This window comes from Pteropus vampyrus, unplaced genomic scaffold, assembly GCF_000151845.1.
Source record: "Pteropus vampyrus isolate Shadow unplaced genomic scaffold, Pvam_2.0 Scaffold348, whole genome shotgun sequence".
NCBI classification, from domain to species: Eukaryota; Metazoa; Chordata; class Mammalia; order Chiroptera; family Pteropodidae; genus Pteropus; species Pteropus vampyrus.
In genome coordinates, this window is record NW_011889129.1 from 1,717,577 (window position 1) to 1,726,851 (window position 9,275).

Consider the following 9,275-nt stretch of genomic DNA (forward strand, 5'->3'; position numbering starts at 1 on the left):
TCCAAGCTTTCTTCATCTACTAAGGTAGCTTGGGAGCCTGGGAGTCATCATACTCCTGGCAGTGCCACATAATTAATTCACAGTGAATTAGCTGTCAAACGAACTCGGTCTTTTTCAAGTGATTTCTTCTTAAACCAAGGCTCCAGCTCCATATTTGCACCTCTAGTCTTTTTAACCTGCCTGCAGAACTCCACACCCACCTTCCTCCGAATGTCATTTGTTCATGTAGGATCATAGTTCCAGCCTGTCAAGATCATTTTGAATCTCAATTCTGTCATCCAACCTATTAATGATCCTGTTCCTCTTTGCATCATCTGGACGTGTGATAAGCTGGACACCTACATCTTCATCTGAGCCACTGATAGAAACATCGCATGCCAGAGCTGAGTCATAGGCTCAAAGACCTCTCACTAGCAAGACATAAACCTATAATCATCATACCACTTTGGGCACAGTGAGTCACCAATTATGAATCTTCCAAATAGGGTTATCATGCAGCCCACATTTTTTCATTGTATCCACAGCATAATATGACAACCTACCTAATGCCCAGTTGAAAACAAACAAACAAACAAAAACAGTATCTTCAACATTCCCTTATCCTCACCAAAAAAAAGCATGATATTCTCCATTTTGGTATGTGTTCTAGAGAACTCATGCTGGCTTCCACCAAAGGCAGACACATTTTCCTTTCTAAGCATTGCCAGACTCCATATATAATAATTTCTAGAATTTTGCCAAGAATCAAAGTCAATCTTGATAATCTCTAATTTCTAAATCCATTGTCTACTCCTTGTTGAGTACATGCAGTACTTGTCCATTTCCATCCCATAGCATTCCTCCCAGCCTCCACAATTCTTCAAAGGTCATTGAAAGCAGATTCCTGATCACATATGATCTTAACACCTAACTGAATCTAGACTTTTTTATCATGATTTTTTCCTACAGTTTCTGATTTGAAGTCATTCTCCTCAACACTCTGAAAAGAAAGGAAAAGAAAGGCAGTAGATCTTCTCTCTGTCTTTGGTTAACAAGACATGACCTTCTACCCCAAAGGTTGTCCTAGGTATTAATCATATTTTGTTTATTCATTCATTCATTCATTCATTCATTCATCATCATCCATTTATTTATTTATGTTAAATCACGCAAGTAAGGCATACTCATTAAAATGTAAATATCATTGATAAAGCTGAAGCTCTCATTGACCAGTCCTTCTAATTCTAGTCCGTTCTTTATTGTTGCTAACTTAGAGCACATTTTTCTATGCATTTATACATCTATATGTACATAAAAACATATGCTTTGGTTTTCTGTTTAAATATGTTGGCATATCCTGTAGATCATATTTCCCCTGGCAGAACATCTTGAGGTTTATAGTACCCAAATTTGGAGAACACATGTATCTCACAATTTATTTTAGTTGTTGTTTATATAAGGAAAATATATACAGTATTTGCATCCCCTAAACTCAATACAGCATTCTAAACATAATGATGTACAGGAAAAATTCCAAGTTACAGACCAGATAGAATTGGTAGGGTGTCCGAATCACATATAGACATTTTGAAAAATGTCACCAAAGGAAATGTCTGGAGTGTGGCTGATGCTGAGAGGCCTTATTATCGCTAACAAAGCAACCATTTATTACAAACACATTTTTTTGGCATTTTACGTTTTACGTCCTAACATAATAATTTTTTATTTATATATAGGCATTTTACTGGGATTTAGTTACATTTTAGGAAATCTGTGGAGAGATTCGAGTTGACGCCTAACCTGTTATCATTTGTCCTGCTTATAATGATGGAAAACAGGCTCCCAGTTAGTGTTTTTACACAACATTTGATTTGAGAAAACAGATTTCTGACATTAAAAGAGAAAATGCCTGTCCATCAGCAGTTGAAGGAATAAACAAAATGTGGCATATATATACAATGGAATATTATTCAGTCATAAAAAGGAATAAAGTTCTGAGACATGCTACGACATGGATGAATCTTGAAAGCATTCTGCTAAGTGAAAGAAGTCAGACACAAAAAGACAAATATTGTATGATTCCATGTATATGAAATATCTTATAGGCAAGTTTATAGTAAACTTAGTAAAGAAAGTAGATTATTGGTTACCAGGAGTTTATGGAAGGGGAAAATGGGACATATTTATTAATAAATATAGAGTTTCTGTTTGGGATGATGAGAAATTTTTAGAAATAGTGGTGATGGCCACACAACACTGTGAACATAATTGGTGCCATGGAATCGTCCACTTTAATATGGTTAAAGTGACAAAATTTATGTTTACCTCATTAAAAAAGGAAAGGTTCTATGTATTTTTTAAAAAACACTTTTCAGCACTGAGATTCTTATTTACATTGAATTCTACAATGAAGAAATTTGAGGAGGATCTTGTTTTTACCTTATTAAACTTATTTATTTATTTATTTTTGAAAAAATAAAGAGGTAAGATCCCCGTGGACACATACAGGTGACAAAGGTTTTATTCTGCAACTTGGTTTTTTCATTCAACAATATGTGTTGGAGAGCCACCTGTGTGGGTACCTGGCAGTGCTCCACTCTGGGATCGTTGCTGAGTCCTCTACAGAGTAGAAGTACGTGGGCTTATTGCACCATTGCCCTGCCAGGCAGTTTTCACAGCCTTCACCCTTTTCAAGCTCTAATCTTTCAGATGCTTCTCAAACCATGTTGCCAATCTGGTGTACCTCTCCTTGGTCACTTTTCCTCTTTCCCATGGTTTGTGCAAGGCCTTATTAATATGACCTCATTAGAGACTTTCCTAGGCAGTCATACTGTATCTCTCTTGACTTTAGAGATACATGCTCAGAGCTGTTCCTTGCATTATCGCATCTCTGCATCATCACTAATCAGGGATGACCACCTGCTCCATCTCCCTCATTTGCAGAGTAGACAACTGAGGCCCAGAGAGTGGAAGGGGTTTGCCCAATGGAGTCAGCAAGTTTGAAGCAGACCTAAGACAACTCTTGACTATTGTGAATGAATGGATCAATGAACGAGTGAATGAATGATGTACATAGATGAGGATAAAGTCCATGGAGGGCAGCAGATAAGATTAAGAACATTCATTTCATCTTCAAGTCATTGAAGAGGAATTAATCAAAATGATGTTTTCCCATTGATCTATGCACCGATTCTTCGTTCTGAGTGCGTGAGTGCATATATGAATGCCCAAGCCATATCCCTAAAGGTTCTATTGTGACCTCCCACATGCTTTCCTCCCTGCCGCAAGTTAGTGCTTGTTCAATTCCCTAGTTTTCCACTATCCAACTCCCTGGGTTTTCTTTGCTCTTCCCAAGGCCTCTCCTCCAGGAAAACTTCCCATCTCCACCAGGAAAACTTCCCATCCCAAACTAGGAAGGCAGTGCGCTGGGCTCTCACCCGGTCAAAGAACCCTACCAGCTGCAGTAGCCCCTGCTCAAGGCAGTTATTCTAAATTATCCTAAGGGGGTAAGAGCCTAGAGAAAGCCCCCACCTTGTACTTGTGCACCCTCTGTCTCCCCACATGCTTTCGTGCCCCTGGCCCCTCATCCTCTCTCTCTCACCAGGGCCCCATCCTCAGAACCATGTCCCTCAGACCCCAGACCCCCAGTTCCCTTTCCCTCCTCCTGAACCCTCCCCCGAGATTCTCTGTCATTATCTCTGGAAAGTGAGGCTTGTGCATCATCATTAATGGGCTAAACAGCAGGGTCAGCGAGGCAGGTAGCAGTAAACGCAGCAATTACGGCCGCGCCTCCATCCGAGCGCCTTCGCTCCCAATCCATCTCCCCTCATCACCGGGTGGTGCTGAGCCGGCCCTGCCTTCATTACATTAATCAGGTTAATTCCAAGTTAGAATCCACATTCTAATCAAAAGGCAGTCAACAGGAGTGGGGTGCCAGGGGGAGAAGGAAGAGCTGTCCTTCCAAGGAATGGGGGTTGACAGTAGGGCCCAGTCCTGGACACTTGACAGCCTGGCCTACAGGGCCCTGTCTCTTCTAGGTGTTGTTTCCACCCTATGTCTGGGCCTTGCTCCTTGGACCTCTATTGCATTCTGGATTCAAGCCAGGGCAGAGGCCCTGGGTACGTAGTTAGAGGCAAAGAAGAGTCTTTTCTTGTCTTTCTAAATAGGTCAACCACGCCATCATGGACTGTTGGCAAGGTTGTACACTGACAACTCTAGGACAGCACCATATTTGTATTATAGTCCATGTAATGCCATTAGAGCTATGCAATGTACAACCTGCACAACAGTACAGAGTGGCCCTACAGGATACCTCCTGAGAAACGAAGGGCCAAGAGATGTCGGAGGACAGTGGAAGAGGGAGAGTAGAGGTCACAGAGCCAACACTGGAACTCAAAGAGTTTGTTAAGAGAAAACAAGATCAACAGACTCAGCCTCCACTGCCAGCAACAACTCCATGAGCCCCCAACATGCTGGCATCTCCCCAAGTTTCAAATCTCACCCACTGCTAGATAACCTCATCTGCTTCCACAGCTTCACATATTAACACACCGAAGAAGAATCCCTTTCCAAAAATCTTTCCCATCCTGGCTTCCTATTCCACAAGGGTAACCCCACATGGAAGTCCCTATAACCACACAAAGAACATGATTGAAGTACCTCAGAAGCTTCTCTCCCAAATTTGCTTCTCCTCTTTTTCTCAGTGATTTCCTCCATCTCTGGCACAAGATAGAATTCTTGGAAGCCACTTGAGAGCTGTCTTTCTTAGGCCCTTTATTAGTCTTCCATTGCTGCTATAACAAATTACCACAAATTTAGTGGCTTAAAACAACACAGATTTGTTATCTTTCAGTTATGGAGGTCAGAAGTCTAAAACGAGTCTCACTAGTTCAAATCAAAATGTTGGCAGGGCTATATTCATTCAGAAGGCTTAGGGAAGAATCTGTTTCTTTGCCTTTTCCAGCTTCTGGAGGATGCCTGTACTCCTTGGCTCATGGCCCCTTTCTCCAACTTCAAAATCGGCAGCATAGCATCTTCAAATCTCTCTCTGACTCTGACCCTCCTGCCTCTTCTTTCATATATAAAGGCCCTTTTGAGAACATTGGCCATACCCAGATAATCCAGGATAAAATCCTGGACCTGCTTAGCAACCTCAACTCCATCTACAACCTTAATTCCCCCTTGCCATATAACGACATACCCACAGGTTCTTGGGATTAGGATATGGACATTGAGGGGCCATTATTCTGCCTACCACAACCTCCAAATGCCCTACTGATCTTCAAGTTCTATTAATTCTATGCCTCCAAGATAACCTTTCCTCCTGTCAGTCCCTACATTCTTTATCTTGGATTATCTGGATGTTGTAATCATCTTTCAACTGGTATCTCTACCTCCAACCTCTCCCTCTTCAATCCATCTCCCAAGTGACTGCCAGAATGTAGCAGATGTTTTTATTGTACCTAGCATCTCATCCCTTCAGACTACTTCTGATTTCAGTGCAGCTAGCCTAAAAAGGTGGATGTAATGGCCCTGGAGGAAACCTTAAACAATGGGGGACCTCAGTTAGTAGATAAGTGCCAAGCTTCTTGTCTTTTAGAGGGATGATTCTGAGATACATTCTTCATGACCCCTAAGTGGGTCCCTAAAGATTAAACACCAGTTTCCCACAGTGGCAACAGCTCTCTCTCCACTCTCTCGCTACTGCTCCCTCGGGTCACCTCCCAAATAAACTGCCTTCACCCAAGTCCTTGTCTCAAGTTCTGATTTGGGGGACGATCAAACTAAGACACAGAGTGAGAGCTCTAAAATGAAAGTCTGATCAAGTCATCTTCCTTATTAAAGACAGTCAATAACTCTTATCCTCAGATGAAAGTACTAACTTGTAAGTTGGTATTTAAAGCCCTATATTCTCCAACTCACTTCCCCATCTTCTACATCCATCCATTCATCCTATACACCAGCCATACCAGATTCCACCATGAACTTTCACATCCCCAAACCTTCACTCATGCTGAGAGATCTGAGTTCTAGATCCTGGTCTTTGGACACCATTGCATGAATGTCTGCTAGAAAACTTCAAACTCAACATGTCCAAATCTGAACACGACTTCTCATTACTGTTCTCTTTCCTAACTTGTAATTTTGTTCTGTTTTGTCTGATTCTTTATCATCTTTCCCTAATGTTTTTCCTTCCCCTAGTCTCATTTATATGAGTGATCTCTAGGCTTTGGCCCTTGACTCCCTTCTTTTTTTGATCTCAGCACTTCCCCTGGGTAGTCTCATTCATTCCTTTGGCATTAGTTACTACTATACATGCTGCTGATTTTTTTTTTTTTAATCTCCAAACCAGACCTCTCTGCTGAGCTCCAGACTAGTACCCAGCTGCCTGCTGGATACCTCAACCTGGGTGTCCTATTGCGACTTAAACTCTACATGTTCAAGGCCCTCATCCCCTCATTTGCTCTTCCTTCAATATCTCTCTTTATAGAACCACCTACTAACTACATGTTCATAAACCTTCAATACCTTCTGCTTTATTCCCCTCCCCAAAGTCTTCCCATTCCACCTAATCTGTTCTCTCTTTCCTCTTCCCTCAGGTCTTCACAATCTCTCCCCTGGCTTTTGCAATGGTTGTAACTGGTTTCCTTACCTCTGGTCTTGCCTTCTCCAATCCACATAGCAGTCAGAGAGGTCTTTCTAACACACATATCTGGCAGGGTTACTTCCCACTCAGTATCCAAGAGGAAAAGTTTGCATTTCTTAGCATGATCTGAAGACCTTCCTGCTCTAGGCCTGCCCTTCGTGGTAGCCCAGCTTCCCTTATGCTCCACATATTGTTCCCTCTGGCTATAGTGCCCATCCTATACCACGACCCCAATAATCCCTTCTCTACTTGGAAACTTCTTATCTTTTAAGCCACCTCTTCTGGGAGGCCTTCCAGAACAATGTTCCCAGGGCAATCCGTGCAGCACAGTTCTACAACATTTATTTAAACAGACTGTGTCCTTTATTAGACTATGAATCCTTGAGGGCAGGGACCCCATCTTACTCATCTTTGCCCCAAAGCACCATGTCTGGCTCTTAGCAGGAGTCCAATCAGTGCTTGCTGAACAAATGAACTAATAGATGTACAGTTCCACACACAGCCAAATTCTTACCTACATAATGACACACACATAGTGTGTTATACAAGCAGACACAGTCATCTTCATTCACACTGTTGTTTCCATGTATAGGAGTCTTCAACAGTCAATCACACACCTCAACTGTCACTTACCTACAGCCAAAGGCCAAAATTCACCCACAAACCCACCTCCACATCAACCAAGTCACTCGCAGTCACACCCACACCAACACGTATAGTCACAAACACTCCCCCTCGGTCGTGCACACAGATTCACACAGACACACGCACAGCTCCAAACACCTTGAGGGCACACTTCGCCTCCAATTGTGAGCAAATGCTGTTGGTTTTCATTAATCTGCAGACTTCGTGTTTACCCGTCTCTCTGGCTCCCCCTCTCCCACTTCCCCACTCGCTCTCTTTCTGCTCGGAGGCAGGTGAGCGCATCAATTTTCTCCTCGTCTGTGGCAGTTAAATTAAATGGAATCGGCCTGATTGCTGAAAATCAAAGGGAAGGCTGATAAAGCAATTAAATCTCTCTAATTCCTCGTCCTGAAAGGTGCAGCGGCTCTGAAGCTAATTAACTTCATAATGAAAATCCTTCTTCACCCTTTTAGGCTCTTCTCCCCAGGTCTCCTCTCCTTTTCTCCTTCTGGGGAGAAGCTGGTGACTGAGGAAGAGCTGGATCAGCAGCATTCAAAGTCAGAACTCTAGAGAAGTCTCTGGGGGCTCCTTCCTGTGCTCCCGAATCCAGCTCCCTTCCTCATCCCTTCCCCATTAACCTGCCTGCCCTCAACACCCAGCCCCCTTTCTCCTATACCCAGTTGCTTGCTTACCTCTCGACATTGCATTTCTAACATCCACCCCTACCTCAAACACCCAGCACTATGCCAACACCAACCCAACCTGCAACACCTAACCCCACCTCCAACGTCAGCTCTACTCCCATACCCAGCCTGCTTCAACAACCACTCCATCTCCAGCTCACCCCCATTACACCTCTAACACCCAGCCCTACCTCAGCACTTCGTCTGACCTGAACATTAGCCCTCCCTAACCCCAAATCTGTCTCTACTATCAGCCCTACCCCAACATCAGCCCCACTTCCAATGCTCAGTCCTACCCCCAAAACAGCTCTACCCCTACACCCAACCCTACCTCCCGACCAGCCCTACTCCAACACCCAGCCCTACCTCTAGCTTCAGCCCTCCATCAACATACCTCAACATCAACATACCTCCAATGTACAGCTTGTAATTTTGAGCACTTAATATGTGCCTAGAACTATATTAGGCACTGGGGCTATAGGGGTGAACAAAAACAAAGCCCTACCCAAGGAAACCTCACTGCCTCACACATGTATGAATATCTGTGGTCACAATGACAGGGAGCAGGCCTGGAGAATGGGGACCATAGGAGACATCTAGTCAAAGCTTATCAAAGAAGGTAACAAAACAAATGTACTGAATGACCTTCCATGATTTGAGAGAAGCCCTAGTTGTATGGCTACTCCTCTTCCGGCCCAGTAATGCTGGCACTCTAGCACCTTTCTCTTCTCCCTCTGGGAAGTTCATCCACTCATGGCTTCAGATACCACCTCTCCATTGAGGGCTGTGAGTAACACAAGAGAAGGATGCAAACTGTTTCATTCACCATCACATCTCCAGCCCAATCTAACACAGACGCTCAATAAATATTTATTGACTAATACACAGAAATGAACAAATGACTTCCAAATTTATGCCCTCCAGCTCTAGGCCTTTATTTTCCCCTGTCAACTGAATCTGTCCGACTGGATATTTCCATCTCGCACTCAACAGTCCAAACCCAAACTCAGCCCTTCCCCACGCCCACCCCAATCCTGCTCCCCTTTTGAGTTTCCCATCTTGGTGAATGGTACCACCAGCCACACTAGTGACCGAGCCAAAGGCCTGGGCTTCGTTCTTGATTTCACCCTCCCTGCCACCCCTATCCTGACATCGAACAGTCTCCAATTCTATTTATTCTGCCTTCCTATGGTTTCCCCTCTTTGCTCTTCTGTTGTAATACTCCAGTTGTCACCTCTCATTGTCTCTGGGATTGCTGCACTGATTTCCTAACTGTCCTCCCTGCTTCAGGTCTCAACCACTTCCAATCCGTTCTCCAGAATAATTGCTATTAAACAGAAAAT